Genomic DNA, 18,032 nt, shown 5'->3' with positions numbered 1-18,032 from the left:
GTGTCCATGATGGAACCAGCACGATCTTGTATGAAGGATCGTGCTGTATCTCAGAAGAAGGATCTTGCATCTATTACAAGTACATGCTATTTGGACACAACAATTCCACTATTCAAGATTACTGTTTATAAAAAAAAACACAGAAAACAATGTATTAGACGCATATAGGACAATGTCAAGTTAATTCAACTTGCGAAAGGAATACAAAACTTAATAGCCGCCTTAAAGGATAGTCAAACGATGTCATCTTGAGACTACATGAATCAAAGACAACATTAACACGAAGAAGACAAATTCTTCTTCGTGTTAATGTTGTCTTTGTTGCCTTTGGACGTTGTCTTTGTCTTCTTCGTGTTAACACGAAGAAGACAAAGACAATGTACTACTGACCAGGGATGTAGGAGCATCCTGACAAGGCAAGCTTTGGAACAGGATTCGTATTTTAATACATTCGTTTTCTCATACAGTTTACAGTATGAACAAACGAATTTAAGAGTGTTGCGATTTCAAATTCGGGAAGAAATCGAACAATTGAAGAAGACTAGAGAGATAACTTAATTTTAATCTGGGATGGATAAGATGTTTTTTGACATGGAATGCTATATATCAACTTCTATCCAATATAACTACTTTTATCGATGTGTAAAATATTAATTTTATATCCCACTAATCCTAATTTATAGTAAATAGAAATATTAAAAAAATCTATATTAAAATCAATTAAGAATTATAATGTCTTTGCACATAATGAAGTAAATTAAGAGAATAAGATGATGTATCAGTCCAACTGGGAAAATGTATTTACACTTGCATTCAAAATTCTGCAGAAATATACATATAATAATAATCTACAAAATAATCCTCTTCCAAGGATGTAATTCAAGGATTCTCCAAGAAGGTGCGAGCCACCAGTTGAGAACCACTGATTTCAAATCTCTAAAGAACGCTGTGCAACAGAAACCACAAGAATTTCACTGAGGATCGCGGCAATGAAAGGGTCCCCCAAATGCTCATTGAACCAGCTTTTACTTTCACCCCACAAAAAAAAAAAACAAATTAAATAAAAATTACTCAACTTTAAATATTTGAGAAGAAAACTGACTCAGCTTACAAACGCAAAATTGAAAGAATTTAGTACGAAGCATTAAAATTCTCTATCCATCTATCCTAAATCAAATTAATTAAATTTTCAATAAATCCTGCCACCCCTAAATGAAATAGTCAAGTCAACATAATTTTCTCCGGGTTATGAAGGTGAGAGGAGATACAGTTAAATCCATTTCTTTTCGCAACATAGCTACTTGAAGAAAGTTAAAGTACATTATAATTAAACTTGACGACAAAGTGAAAATCACAGTCTGAAAATCTCGCTACACATTAAGGAAGCATTTCTGCAGAGGACCGTGGTCTGTTCTGTGAGTTAGAAGAGTGATTATGGCACAACACAGCTCGCTGCAACGGCTAAGAAACTGCCCCAAGTAAGAACAAGTTCATTAGGCAGTAATAAACTTGATACCTTAAATTCACGTAAATATCTACAGTATTTACCATCGATTTTGAATTTAAAAAAAATAATTAAATGACTAAAACATTGCAGAAGAAACTGGCGAATTCAAATAACCAAAAGTTATTTTGTAAGATGTTTCTCTTACAGTTAATCTAAACGAACTTTGTCCCATTGAGTATTAATCTGGTGATATTACCTTTCAGCAAAAGTAGTTCCATGTTGGAAATCGTTCTTCCACTTTCTTTCTTCGCAGTTAGTCCCCGAAACTTTAGACACCAAACCAAAAACTTCGTACATCTATTGCACAATTAATCCACTAATCACAAACGGGTACACACACGCACTTTCGTAACTGACGCCCACCCCACCCTCTCTCTCTCTCTCTCTCTCCTTCGTCACCTTATCTAGGTGAGTGCAAAAGAGTCAACAGACACAAACGAAAATGCTTACTGCCGACAATAGCTTCAGTATAATCAGGAAGTCCCTGGAAGTGTGTGTGTTTCTGTGCGTGCGTGTGTATAGTACAGGTGTATTATCTGCTAGTTCAGATTCTTCTGTTTTTTCTTGAGCTCGCTTCTCTTGAAGTATCCACTGTGCACTTTGGACTGTCATCCTGTCACTGCGAAGACATCCTCAAGAGTATCCGACGCCAAGAACTCCAGAACAATGCTTTGTGTACAAAGCAGCTCTTCACGTGTTATGACGTCATCCTGACTCCAAATTCGGCTTTAAGCCACCTCCAAATAACTGCTTTATAAGTTAATGCGTACAAACAGAGCGTAAAGCTTTAATTTTTCCAGTTAATCTCGCGCTACATTATGACTACAATAAATTCATAGAGTTAAAACTCATTTCAATGTATCTATAAAGACTCATACATTTCTAGAGAACACATTTCTAGAATATACAGAATCCAGTAAACTAATTATTGTGATTAGGCGTGGATATTACAGAAAATATAACGAAAGGACTTGTAGAATACACAGCTGCATGGGGGATGTTATAAGCAAACCCCCTCAGGGTAAATATTAATAGATAAATGAAGGAATGTGGTCTTCCTTTCAAGAGAATCTCTAAGTTCTCATTTTCTGTTTATGGTATAATAGTGAGGCACTATTAAGGATCTCCAGTTGTCTGTTTTCTGTGAGCTTCTTTTTCTGCATATTACAAGTAGGGATGCCTACTGTGTAGCGTACATAGAATAATAAATAAAATAACAAGAAGATATACTCGTTAATTGTAAATGTCGAAAATGAGCACAATATGCGAGTTTGCTTTAAAAAAGTCATTATGCCAAGTTTATCCATTCTTATGAGAGCCAAAAATATCCCATTCCGACATGCACTGCCATAATGCATATTGCCGTTTATTAATAAGATAAAAGGGTTTCGTGGTATTTGAAAAAGCTACCCGATAATAGATTTCTTTAACTTTAGAAAGCTTTGAAATAAAAGAATACCTCAACGCTTTCTTTTTCTTTTTAAAGCAATATTTTAAAAGTTGAAGTAAAAGCAATCATATGGACAAACACCTCACCCTAGCGGGTGGTTCAAATGTTACAATACCCACAGGGTAGAAAGGCCTGGGTTTGAATCCCTCATTGATGGATTAAAACTGTTTCAATATCAGCTCAAACTCATAACAAGGTTTAGTTAATCGGTCTCAGTCGAGGATTGGACGGTTTTTCTTCCCTCCAGGAAACCGGTTTTTTGTCCGTGAAACAAGAAAATCGACCACAGAATATTACGCAATTTACAGACAGCCTTAACATACATAGATACTAATGACTGACAAACTCATCATCACAGCAAAACAACTCCTACGCTGCGTCACAGATAAGAATACTATAAGAAAACATGCAAAGTCTATTGTACAGTCCTCGGTTACTGATTCCGAGATCTCTGCAGCGTCAGAGATCTCGGAATCAGTAACCATGACGACCATCAAATAAGATATAAACGGATTTTTGCAGAAGAGTTCTGGCTCCCCCAGTGGACAATCTACAAACACAGGATCCCACCCCAGCTCCGAACCACTGCAAAGAACCAAGCCCTAGGCGCTCTCTCTCTCTCTCTCTCTCTCTCTCTCTCTCTCTCTCTCTCTCTCTCTCTCTCTCTCTAAGAAGAAAGGTAACTCGTCATTATAGTAACAATATTCATGAGTCTTATCTCGCTTCTCGTTCAAGGGTATCTGTGGCAGGCAGGAAGAATTCCGCTCCATCCCTACCGATTACTGCTACCTCCAAGCAATCTAGCCACTCTCCAATCACGCCCACATCAATTAGATCGCATATAGATTCCCTGCTTGAGCGAGTCCAGGAAAGCAATGCTAATCTCATAAAATTTGCTTCTAACCACAACACACGCACACACCAGCTGCATCTATTCCCATCACAGCTGCCTGATCCTAAGCAGACCTAGTGATTCACGATGAAGATAAACCATCGATGACCTCATGCAGTTTGTTGAGTTGCACACACCATGACTTTTCAACTGCCCAGAAAGCAGTTCTGCAAAAGCTCTCACAGAGCACAGGCCATGAACTCCGACGATAGGCTCCATGTCTGGTTGGCACCCTTCACACAATGGGAACAGCGAATATTTTTTTAAAAATCTTTTAGATGCAAAACGCAGTTGGCGCATCATCTATGTAGGTATATATACGTACTTCGGTGGCCTTTAGACATAAGTCCAAATCCACCTAGTATCACTTTATAGTGTTGATCGAACTACACAGATAGTCACCAGGGAGCAGTCAATGCCTGGGCAACTGCTCCCTGGGTACACTGAATCGGTCCCGGGTCTACTCATCTGTCTGTGCAATCCGCGCCCACCGATAGAAGTGCCAGAAATCCTGCTCCCAGGTTGCCCACGCCTGAGAGCCAGCCAAAAAAATAAATAAATAAAACAATAATACTAAATAAAAATAAATAAATAAATAAAAAATAATAAAATAAATTAAAAAATATTTAAAAAATAATAATAAATAAATAAATAGAATACAAAACCGGTCTGCGCAGCCCCCATTAATCTCTCGAAACATCAGATTATAATTATGGCTGCACGATACTTCTTTACTTTATTCATCTTATAATTCAAATGTGGAATAAAAGTCATTCTAGCGCATCATACATGAAGAGCCCCCTTCTTGTCCTGATCGCTTACAACTGACACCGAAAAAAAAAAGTTATTTTTCCCTTTCATTGGAATTTTAAACGTATCTCAGTGAACAAAACTGATAAAAGACATTTAGCGCAGCAAATGCAGATTGATCACAACATAAATTAGAAACAATCGAACCAAAGGACAGATTGGCATTGATATAAACGAATGCGTGTCTCCTAGTTAGAATGGGATCCGATCTTCTTGGAATGCACGTCTCGTTTCACGTAGAACGAAAGACTTAGTTAATTCTCCTAAGTCGTCAAAATAGAGTACAATGAAATTTGTCTTAAATACCCGCCTCAAAAAAAAAGCAGACAGTTGGACATGGAGTACTTCATTGACCTTGAAGGAAAGGTGTGTTCAAATTGGACAGACAAGCCTGACATAATAAAGATGTGGTAACCAACTACTGAACAGCCCGTAATCGTAAATATCCTAAATAATGGGGTCCACTTTTGGTTACTTTATGTAGGGTACATGGAAAACATGTCCGTCACGTAATCCATTCATCATGTTCGCCTACGTGTCTGTACTTTAGTCATGGGATGTTTTCCTGCGTTACTGCACTTCTATAAGGATGAAAATCAAGTTTTGATGTCGCGATCCATTCAATTACGGATCCCATAACAACAATTTCTGAAAAGCAGTTCCAGCATAGAAATGCAACTCTTGTTATCGTTAGTAAGAACTCTAAATAAAATTTGTTCTTTTAGAAAAATGTGAAGTGTGCGTGTTGAAATTTAACGATGAAAAAAAAATATGTAAAGAAAATATTTTACAAATGCACTCTACTCATTTGTAAATGTGCCTGAAACAAGAGACTAAATTTGCTGTTGTAATTACAAGAGGAAATAGATTATGATGAACATTAAACTGTTTAATTAATCGGAGTGAAGGGAGTAGGAGAACTTGTCAGTACTCCTAAGACGAGTTTCAATAAGAATCAAGGAGAGCTTTATCCCAGTTTGGTATTTATAGATCCATTTATAGATGATATGCTGTCCATCCTACGTCCAAAGCTTAGGTGAGAACCAGAAAGGAATCTGAATATGGTATGTTGATAATCTGATTTAAATCGACAATTTCAGAAGATGGAACTCAACAGGCAATGGCGTTTTTGCTAGCTACAGCCCAGATTTCACAGGCATACGCTACTGATGAAATCGAGAAGCAGGAAACGAAAAATAATCTCAAGGTTGCTGATATGGGCCATGTTTAGTCTCACTCAATCTACATTTCTATCAGAAAAATTCTTAATTGCCCGAGGTGAGTTCGAAAGAGCATTTAATCAACAGCGAGGCTAGGCCACGTTATTCTCTCCAAAATTCTGAGAGAATAATGTGAAGAACAACCCTTATCACAGAGCTCCCGCAAGAAGTCCTGTGATAAGGGTTATTATTGTTATTAGGTTTGGGTGTATATCAACGACTTAGACCAAATTGCGCAATAATATGTTTTGGCTGCAAATTGCGATCGGTTGTGAAGTAATGCATTCTTCGACGCACTATGACCAAGTACTCGATGCCCAAAGAAAACCTCCAATACAACCAACCAGCTGCTTTCTTGATTTTTGTTCTTCGGAACTGATGCAAGTTATATGGAATTAATATTTTCTATTGATACTGACTGAGGCCTATAAACATTTTTACAAAAATGCAGCTTTCTAACATAGTAATCTAAGTTGAACAAATTATGGATGGAACTGCCAACTGGAATAAGTTTTGATTTAATACGATGTAGTTCTGGTATTCGTTTAAATATTAAGGAAATTACACGATTTGATATCACTGTATATGATATGGTTTAAGATTTGATGATTTTGAGTTAATAACTGCGATGAAATTCCTGTGAAAACGCTTAAAGAACTGTAGGCTACGCAGATCCTTAGCATTCCTTGTATTACTCTACTGTGGAGGCGAACACCTAATATTGTTATATCTTATCTGTTTCGCTCTAAACTCTCGCCATTTTTATCTAGGTTAGATTTTGTGACGCAGGTGATTATACAGCATAACAGCAGTCTGCTACAAGATAACAACATAGGAAGAGGTTGTCTGAATTAGAAAGGCGCTGATTGGACACCGAGAAATTGTCCCAGAAAATTTTTTATTAATAATAATTAATAAAAACTCAATAAAAATTAACCAAGGAACTTGACTACTACTAAATTAATTCAGCGCTCTCACCTTTTTCTATTCAATGTTGAAATACTAATGAAACACATTAACTCTCTCTCTCTTTCATTAACCAATGGACCAGATATAATTTTTAATTTATTTTTCCGTAATATAGTTTCGTATTAATAATCATTTAATTGTTAAGATATCTATTGTCGACGTCTTTGTGATTACCCTCTTCCCTTTTCAACAGATGCCTCACAGAACAGGATTTTATAGTCTCATGGTGGAATATATTCTTTCCCATTTTCATCTCAGTTCATTCTCCATTCAGTAGCACACATATAAGAATGCGAAGATGGGAGACCACTGAGACAAAAGTGGTCCCCCAAAATATTGTCCTGATGAGAGAAAAACCATGAAAAAAATTACTGAAGACTGTCCTGATCACATTAAAACCATAATTATGTATAACACAAAGATCGCAAAGTAGTGGATCTTGATCAAGGATCCATATTCAATAGGTATTTGTTTCAAGTCTTCACTTGGACTATTATTTTTCAGCTAATAATTGTTTTTCATCAATCGGACTCTGAAAGCGGATGCATAACATATTTTAACACATAAATAAAGAATGTATAATATGTCAATTAAACTGAAATTATTTATAATTTTGATTCTTCCTGTTTAGGTCAATTCAATAATTACAATTAGAAAAAAAAATGAATGCAGCAGGGTCTCAAAGTAAGCGAGTGTTGGAATTCATCCACTTCCCATAGAAAACTATTATAAAGCTAGAATAAAACTAGGAGAACTCCTATAAACCTATACATGTGTATATAAACTTTGTGTCAACTGAATATACATAAATCTTAAAGTACAATCAATATGAGTCCGTCCTCATAAAGGGTACGCCTTTGCAGGAGGCAGTGTAGGCTAAATTCTCACATTATCGTCTTTAATTAATCCATGAAGCAAATGAAAAGGCATTTTTTAAAAATTATTTCCTACCTGAATTGTATTCATCCCTGATGTCAAAATTAGAGAAGTTAAGGCGCTAGCAGTTAACCTAGAAAAAGTAAAGAATTAATTAATTTAAAAGCTCGTAACTATAATAAAAAAAAGAACTATAAAAAAACAAGACATTTAAAAAGGAATTTTCGAGGATGCGAGTCTAAAACCACCAACTACACCATTAACAACATATAAAAAATGCAAGGAGGACAATTTTCGAGATAAAATTCAAGCTCCATGTACTACCTCTCCACAGAATTTATTTGTTGTCATTGGGCATTAAATTTGCAATTTTTATAAGCAGTTACACTTCGTATCCAACGAAATATGATCTCCACCATATGTAATGATAGAGGATGAATCTTTATACAGTAATAAAATACGAGTTTAGTGAATACTGCCCACCAACGTAATTCTCATCCGATCCATGGATTCTGATGTAGACTCAATAGATCGGATCAGAACCACTACATACGTCGTAGATGAAATGAAGCTGATTCTTGACTATTTCAATGTACCACATACTGCACTGTTTTATAATTCGGTGAACAATTTAATGCGCGACTCCCTCATCTGATGCTTATCGCAATCAGGAAATATCTTAGATTCAAACTCCACAGAAAACTGGTGGCAAATTAGAAAATTGTGGCAAAGATTCTAAGCAAGGTTTTGCAACAAGAAGCCATTATTTTGTGTGGTACTACAAACTAGGCAACAATTAACATCAAGAATCTGATACATCCTCGCAAGAGAAGTGCCAAGAGGTCACAAAGCTCGCGGGTGGGGCAACAAAATATTTTAACCTTGTAAAAGACTTTACAGGCTTACTTTTTTTACTTATTATTTTAGATGAATTTAAGTCGGAGCTCTGTCACGTTTCCTTCAGTATATGTCTCTGATTTTTTTACAAATAAGCATGTCTAAATAGTTGGTTTTCTAACTTCTGTTATGGATAATCTTGTGTCTTATGTCTGTAGTAATCCATGATTACTACGGACATAAGATTATGCAAAAAAAACTTTTTATGGTTGCTGGAGTTCGTTCTGGGTTTGTAAAGTGGTTTCACTATGGTCCCTTGCTCTCTCTTTCTCTGAGAGGACAGCAGATCAGCACCACAAAAGAGAATTGGATGCCGGAAATGAGTTACAGCATGGTGAAAACAATGTAGTGTACAATCCCTTGGTTCCAAAAAACAAAGAATTGCTTCCACCACTCCATAGAGTTGAGACTGGTCAAATAATTTTTTAAAGCATCCTAAAGGTGAAAATCGTATAAAATCTTCAAGCATATACAATGTTTCCAAAATTGTCTGATGCAAAAGTAAAAGGTGGCACATTTATTGGTCCACAAATTAAGTAGATATATGCTTCACAAGAACTGCGGAACAAATAACTGATGCCGAGAGAAATGCCTGGCAGTCGTCTCATCTGATTGATAACTCTTGCGACGTGTCACAACAGATATCAATCAGTTCTTCTTCTTCTATAGATAGGACAGAGGAGTTTCGGTTTTTACCGTGAAATGAGAGATTCAGGGCGTTCAGTTTGTCAAATATATCGGCAAGGTATGCAATCCCTTGTGAATTACAATCACTAGACATTAAGTCGATGAATCTCTGCAGTTTTTTCTCCAGTTGCTTTTCTTGTAACTTCAGCTTGACGGTCACTAAGAAACATTACAATTTCAGACCGTAATTCAGAGAATCTCATCAGCTGTTTATCTCGACTCAGCCAAGGTGCTTCGGTGTAAAAAAAGTAAGCAGTCGTAGTCGCTGCCCATTTCGTCGCAAATCTGGTAATGGGACCCTGAATAGCCCTGCCCCCCCGTACAGACGTCAATACGCTTCTTCTAGTCGAGTTCATGAGCACTAAAAATCTGTCAATCTTGTCCAAAATATCAGCTCCCGTTGTAGTGGTTTTCAAATCGTCACAGATAAGAATGTCTTCGCACGGCTCACCTTTATGCAGGTATCGAACAGCGCAGCTAAGCTGACAGTGCTCTTATCGAGTTGCAATCTTAACCCCTTCCACTGCTGTCCCACAAGAATGAAGACTAAAAATAATTCTTGAATCTTTGAATTTTTGAAAAAGGAAAGAAAAAACTTTGCACCTCATATGCGTGAAGTTGGGCAAAGCATATCTGCCACCTTCACGCCAGTTCTTTTAAACGCAAATTGCAGTCATTCCCTTTAAAATATTAACCACAAAAGTGGCCTAAGAATCACCGCAAAAAAATTCGAGTCTAAACTTTTAACTTTTAGCTTTTGCACGTTTATCGCATGTGCGTACTCTACCCCCGGTAATAATTTATATATCTTCACGAGAGGTGGAAAAGCGTGACACGGCTTATGAATAAAAAATAGTAGATGCGTGTGACTATTAAGTAAAAATTAGACGCAAACATGGCTACCCTTGGAGGGAGGAAGAAAATACCGCTGTCTTTCACAATAACCGCTTTCCAGTTATTTACGTGAATCTTTTAGAGAGGTTTACGAACCAGGAATTTCCTCAGAGGTTTATCGGTAATAAGTTTTTGTTTTTATTTTTTATAAATTCCTCACTACTGCAGAGAAAACTTAATAAAAATATGATAAATTGTAGAAATCCGTTATAACTCGACTTTCGGAAATTGACAAATGACCGTGCTTTAATGTGTTTCAAATGTATGCAATACAAAATGCATAAAACTTTCTCTCTCTCTCTCTCTCTCAGCAAGCGTGTCCTGTACATGCACTAGTAAAATCGTTTATCTTAATTCGTTATTCTTTATCATATTTTATTCAACTGTGAGTGGTGTCAATAAAATAGTGATGTTAAGACAACCCACTGCCGAAGAGTATTTTCTGCCAGGTGGCGTACCAGGAAAAAAAAGCATAACTTTAGTAGTATATAATTAGTAACATGGCGTTCTTTTCGGTATGGCAACACTTAACTTGTTCATTCAGTGTGGAACCCTCATACAATCTAAAAATCTCTGAATATCGTTATTCCACCCTCCACATTCGTTGAGTGGTTCTGCTTCGTATTTTGTTTATTAACAGATCCATCAATGAGGACTTACTGCATAAGTCAGCTGACCTTTACTTGTTCGATGAATCTTTTTTGCCCATCCTCAGCTCTCTTTGATGACAATTTTTCATGTTCAGCTGTTACCAGCCTTACTCCCATCACATATATGCTTTTAATCGCATGAAGCAGTCGCACGATTGCCTGTGACTGTCCGATGTTTTTTTCTTTTTCCAAATTAAATCTTACAGCTCTCTAGTTCCCATGTCGGCATCTTTATTTTGCAATATTTCTCAGCTAATATGATTATGGTTCCCAAGATAAATCTCTTAAACATTTCCTATAATGAATTGGTATCAAACAGCATATAGTAATAACACCTGAATCGCTGTAGTCTCCTCCTCCCTGTAATCCAAGCCCTGACCTTTTCCTCCGATCACCGAAATTTCTTCGTATACCATCCGTTTTATGACATTGTGATAAATGTCTTAAAACGCGCTATTAGTTCCTGAATTGTCATATTTTTGGTGCTGCAAAGATTGTTGGGGAGGTTCAGGTCAAGAATATTTGATTCCCCTCCCATGTGCCTTCCCTAACATGCTGAAACAAAGATCAGGCATTGACAGTTGAATCAAGAAATTACTCTCAGCACCCTATCCATTCTGTGTAGTCCATGTCCACGATTTCCAATCTACAAATAAAGTTATTTCCTTTTGTAAGCATACTGAACATTCAAGATACGTAAGAGATTTTTATCGTGCTCTTCGGAATCGTGTGACGTGTAATCTGCCTTACTATCATCTTGCCATTACCAATGGTCATATCACATTACACGGACGCAACATCTGTCTGGTCTTGATCAGGCTCTGGGAACCGTCTGGCTACTTTCAAGCAACTTTTGATAAGAAGTATAACTCCACCCCTCGCTCCTTCCTATCTCTTCTGAATGCACTGATACACTCGCCGAAATAAAATATAAAATTCTTCATTCCTATCTCGGGATGGCACCGAGATAGACGACTACAATATCAATGTTGTTTGAACTGACCTGCAACTGAGGTTCACTCATTTTATTTACAGAACTCCTCGCATTACTATACAGACAGATAAATTTTGTAATTATGTTTTAAAATAATATCCCTATTTTTATTTACCCAAGAAGTCTCTGTGGATGTAACTGCTAGAGACTGGCAGTTAAAATAACAGTCTCTAGCAGTTTACTTGAATAAAAATCAATTACTTGAACGATGCCCATTCTTCAGTTAGGCTACATCACTAGTTTTGAAGCTCAATATGCTTTCGTTTTTGATATTTATCGAGTAGCCAAAAAGGAAGACCTCGTGCATTATCAATTCAATTTAATCATATTATCAGGATTATCACATTTAAAGCTTATAATAAGCCGAGATCTGCAGGGCTCTAACCCTAGTCCAATCACCATTCACTGAAGACTACGTACAACCAGGCGATCAAAGTTCATTCGAAGATCTTCTTGTTGAATTCAGCGAAATATAAACGAATACTTCAACAACTATTTGCATTGGGAATCGTAATTTCGAAAAGTTATCAATGAAACCATTTTGCTTGTCTGCCACAATTTCTATCTTAACCCACCACCCCAGAGTTTTATATCTACTTTTCTGATGATGTGAAATAATGAAATAACGGACATACTTCACAAAACTAAACCATGAATTAAGTTCCTGCATATGCGGCGGCACAAACAAACCCAATCTCCACTATTGCACGAAAGCCACCATCAGTTCCTTAAATGTTCATCTCCAGATGATCCCCTTCCCCCAAGAAGGGAAAAGACATTTTTTTTTATTTAACTTTAAAAAGATACCACGATTTAAGTGAAAATGTTCCACCGACCTTTGTCATATTTAGAACGAAAGAGACCTTCTGGGTTGGGGATGAACGACTTCAGAATCTTCTCTAATAAACCTCAATCAACGGTATACAGAGATGAAATAAAGACAAAAATAAAATAATGTATATTTATACGTAAAACTATTAATTTAAAATAAAAAGTAAATTGGTTGGAGTTACTAGAGAAGATCCTGATGTTTTTGTCTTATTGCCTTTTTCCAAACTTTATTTTCCTTTATATAATTTAAATCCTTAAAAAAATGAATACATAAAAACTAGGTTTTATCTTTCGTTCCCATTTTTGTGAGCAGCAAACTTTATACAAATTGCAAAAATTCTCTGAACCATGAAATAGTGTTCCCACATCTGGAGAGGTGCCCACATAACCCTCTAAAACTCCTAGGCTTTTCAACAGAGATTAGTTAGCTTAAGAAATGATCTCACTCAGTCTACTCCCCACCCCCATTATGTTCAGACACTGTTCTGTAATGGCACCAGTAATTCCATACCTTTCTTAGCCACAGCCTGTGCATCAACTAATCTTTATACTTGGAAGGGTGAACTGAAAACAGAATATATAGGTAGAAAAGGATTTAATGGTCACTATCTAAGCATAGTACTCCGAGTAATGCACGCAGGAGGGTCCATGGTTTCCTGTCGCTGATTTATCGAATTATTGACTATAGAGATACTAAGAACAATCCATTGTTATTCTTCATTCCGGTTGGATCTGTCCATCACAACTCATACTACATAGTAATAGAAAAAATAACTGCCCACTGTTCATCAAAATAAGAAGATCCTTAATTAAAGAATGTGGAAATGTGAAGAATATGATATTGAATTCTCTTGCTTTTCTTTATTCCTTCGTCATTTAAATATGGGGTGCACTCACACAATATTTAGATAATGAGTGACTTTTGGAAAACCCAACACATTTAATCATCCGTAGGCTTTGAAATAATTCATTGAATTGAATTATCTGCAGAGCTATTTCGTTTAAACAAGATTTACAAAGCATTATTAATAAGGAAATTGTCTGGGATCTGAAAATATCCTCCTTATAAAGAAATTTCAAACATATTCGATGCAGCGATATTTCGCTGTATTTATTTTGCATTGATGAATATTATTTATTTACTTTTCCAAACCGAGAAAAACGGAATCGCGCTAGCAATATTGGGGTTCAAATGCTCCACATCTAATAAAATAAAAGAAAATTTAAATCCAGATAGTAGATGTACATTAGCAAGAGTTTAGTTTCCAGAAGTTCACTGGTGCTTAAAGCCAAAGGTATTTTGGCTTTAAGAGACGAGGTTACTCAGAAATTATTGAATAAGTTTCACATTCGCCATTGCCATCCAAAGGCCAATGAAATCAAATTTGTATGGTTGGATTGTCTTTTCACTCGTTTCAAATATTGCAGTCCATGTATTGCAACTCCAAATGCGCTTTATGGTAATTTAAAGGTAGCTGCTATGAGGAACCGTATAAGAAAATGGTGCCGTTGAAGTTGATGTCTACTGGCAACATCCAATATACAATAATATACGTCAGAAATCACGATTAGATATACATTTTTACTTAATATCAAATACTTTTGCGTATAAATGTCTTACTTAGACTTCTTTTAGAACAGTTTTGTCTAGGTTTTCGAGATTAAAATTTACTTATTTTTAATATCTTCCGCTAAATTATACGCAATACAGAAGAGAATGTACATAGTTCACATCCTGCCTCTCAAAGTGTTGTGGAGTGTGTGCCTGCGCGAGGGCACTTTCAATATATCAGTCTCTATGAGTCATACCAATCTAATATATCTTCTACATTGCCGTTCAGGGTCTGAATTTCGTTTTAAAAATGTCAGAATGCACATATTTCAATATATGAATCAACATCCCAATCTCATGCATAGCTATCATAATTTGGCCAATTAGTAGCGATCGGAAAAGCCCTTCGAGGAAATATTAAGTTACATATAAATGGAATTTTGCAATTACTTTATTACACATACAATGGTGGGTTTAGTTCAAATTACTGGCAATCAAAACGCCTAAATCAAAAGGACGAAATACAAGATACCAGAGATCAAAATTCTTGCATTTTAACCCATTCAGCATTTTATACGGTAGTGATCTTGTTCTGGTTGTGGGCATTTTGACTCTCGCCAATCTGATTGTCTCCCTAGCCATGAAACTGTTAAAATACCGTGACAAATAAAGTGCTTAATTCCGGAATACACAATTTATTACGACTCTGTACAAAACTAGAAGCAATTGGAACAAGTTATTAGAATATTTTTTCAAGTTTTTGTTTTCTCCATATTCTGGTCTCTTCCGTCAGCACGAAACAGCAGGAACGGAGATTCGACAGATCAGGCAACGATTTGTCCAATTCTCCAATGTCCAGCGTTCGTGTTCTTGAACGCAATCGAACCATCTTGTTTTTTGCTGACAGGTGTGGAAACGGTTCCATCGTCAGCTGAGATGCCCAACCGCGGCTATGGTTACCCCCAGTCTAATTGGTTGTTGACTGGCCGCAGCCTTTCTCTTCATTGAACACGTCTTCAAGTCCCGCTGGCATCATCCATTAAGATGGCACTTCCGAACGCATGGCTGCAATTGGCTGGACGTTATTTGGTTACATGGCCAGTCTTGATACACCTGAGACACAGCTGTACAAAAAAATCTGTAGAGTTTCAGTTTCCAAGATACTCAGTACCAGGCTTCAAGTACCATGCTGCGTTAAATCTTTCTTCTTCTTAATTGTTGCACTGAATTTCACACAAATAACATCTATTACATAACTGCTCACCTGCTTTGAATCGTACAGCGCGAACACTTGTTGTTGAAGGAAAGATCCATTTCATGAAATGGATGTTTCTTTTCCTTCAGACAAAAACAGATATTCGGAAGATTAAGAAGATAAAATAATCCGCTTCAACAAGGAATAAAACGTTTAAGCATCGCCCTAGTTTTCTATCTCAAGAAACTGGGGCAGTAGGAGGTCCAGAGTTTCATATATAGAGAGAGAAAAAAGAAAAACCTGGGCTATTATGAATGTTCTTTCATTAACTAAATTATTACTAACTATAAGAAGGTAATTAAAAAATAATATTTTCTCAAAACTTAGTTTTATTTTTGACCGGGACACCCTGAATTTTACAATTTAATAAAAATGGTGTTACGATTCCAACTTTCAGACTTTACGTCACAATGGAAGAAGGGGAATTCATTTCAAACTTCAACACACGCACCCAAACAAAACGACTCGATACCAAGGTGAATTTTCGAAGTTAATTTAGCTGTTGGAAAACTACCGTTGTTTTCGTCTTCCATCAAAAGGCGAGCAGAGACTCTTGCAATGACAATAGACTTCATTAGGCCTTCGATAGAAAACAAACCATATTCTTTTCCTAGCACAAATGGAGGAAGAAGGGGGGATAGCTCAAAAGACACGGGACAAAAGATGAACTTGTAGAAACTGCAGAGAACAATTGCAACAATCAGGCTGCCTTCTTTTCTGGTCCTGGGATATTTGGAGAACGCTCATTCTACTTGGGTTAGCCAATAGGGTGCTAATTTGTTGGCGGGACGTGTATGGTTTCCACGGCAACAACGCTGAATAGTAGCTTATTAGTATGGTGTGTGTCACAGGGAACACAGAGGCTTGTGTCGGTGAAAAGATATCAGTGGTTGCAGCAAGCATTGTCAGTCACTACATTTGCTATTTTTGTCTCGGTGTATTCTATTTCTGTCGGCACCACAAGGAGAATAATTAATGAAATGACACCCATCAAGCGCTTTTTTATACATTAAGACACGATTCGCTTCAGCAGAGTGATTAATAGTCCCAGTGTTTCTGACTTGGTGAATATTGTGGATACCATTGGCATTTCACGCAAGAATTAACGGAGGATGGGAGATAAAGTAGGAATACTGCTCAGTGAACGCTTTAGGGATGTTGTTTCTCTAAAAGAGATCTACAAGAAGCCTAAAAGGATTTGAATGTGATTTGATCCATGGATTATTTTATTATTTCCATTCCATGAAGTGACCATTTCATAATGACGAAATAAGGAATTCTAATTGGCTCTAATTTATTTACTTTAAAGTATTTTTGAAGTAAAATATTTACATAATGGAAATGCTGACCAAATTCAGTTCTTTAAATTAACAGATCGTGACGTCCACAGGAAAGGTTTCACCCTGAGAAACATATCACGAATGTATTTATCATTGTCACCAAGGCCAGGACAAAAAGACAAAGCATCAATATAAGAAATATTATTGATAATTCTGAATACATAGTTTTCCAATGGATATGGTTTACTTATTACGGTTTTAATAAACAGCAAGGAGACTGCACTTCAGTAGGAAAAAGTCAGTCATCTGTGGTCTACTCCAAACCCCACCGGAAGTGACCACAGCACATCCCGAGAAGAAAATAGTTCATCTTGAAGAGACCTTATCAGCTGCGGACGTGGTGTTTTCAAGGTGTAACAATTTGGCCAGTTCCTGGTGTCCTTTCTCTGTTAGAATTGAATAATGGAGAAAGAACCCGCCAAGATTTCTGTTCTGTAATTTCTTCTAAAATATATTGCGCCTGTGTATTATGTCAACGCAGGTGATTATGGGCTGGTTTACATGTTTTGTGGACTGAAAAAGCTGGAAGGTTCTACTTCCTCCGTCTGAGATCGCTAACTGGTCAGATTAAAGAAGCCTGTTAAGAATCCTTTCGCTCTCCAAAGAGATTTGAATGGATACAGAAGAATTTCACATGCAAAGATTCTGAATCTTAGAATGAATACATACAAATGATTATCAATTTTGATATATATCAATTTCATCATACGGCTAAGGCTAATGGGACATAATCAGTCCGGAGTACGTCTAGGGATACACGCGTCCATAGAGGAATGCAATACGAACTGAGCATTTCCAGAAAAAAAACTTTGCGCTGCTTTTGATCTTTATGGTTATATGAGAATAATAAACTTCTTTATTCACAAAAAAAAAGTGCAGGATACAATTCCCATTTCAGAAAAAACTGGAGAATCTAACAATCTTACTAGGGATATGAAATCAAATTACATACACATAACCTATTATAACTAAAATAATAATTAACATATTACAGTATTGAATTAAAGATAATACAATATGAATGATTCTATTTCTATTGGTGGCCCAAATATCTCTCACTAAGGAGTCAGTATTAATTGCAGCGACAGTCACATGCATTTTGCAGACCCATGAACAGTGATTTGCGCTTACTGTCTTTGTAGGTTGAGTCCTTGGACCACAAGTCAAAATCAGCATCGGATCAATTCAGAGCATTGATGACGCCGTTT

General features: G+C 36.5%; 1 protein-coding gene across 1 annotated transcript in view; it reads right to left on the bottom strand.

Moving 5' to 3' along the window:
- Positions 1–18,032, bottom strand: part of LOC150077316 (uncharacterized) — a 635,658-nt gene that overhangs the window by 570,516 nt on the left and 47,110 nt on the right. The window contains exon 2 of the mRNA XM_090386756.1: positions 7,800–7,857. The gene's annotated coding sequence lies outside the window, so the exon portion shown is untranslated. The remainder of the gene's footprint in view (positions 1–7,799; positions 7,858–18,032) is intronic.

Source organism: Mastigoproctus giganteus, chromosome 12 (genome assembly GCF_048544385.1).
Source record: "Mastigoproctus giganteus isolate SK-2022 chromosome 12, ASM4854438v1, whole genome shotgun sequence".
In the NCBI taxonomy this organism is placed as follows: domain Eukaryota; kingdom Metazoa; phylum Arthropoda; class Arachnida; order Uropygi; family Thelyphonidae; genus Mastigoproctus; species Mastigoproctus giganteus.
Note: the sequence above shows the minus strand (reverse complement) of the source record. Positions and strands in the feature narration are given on the sequence as shown.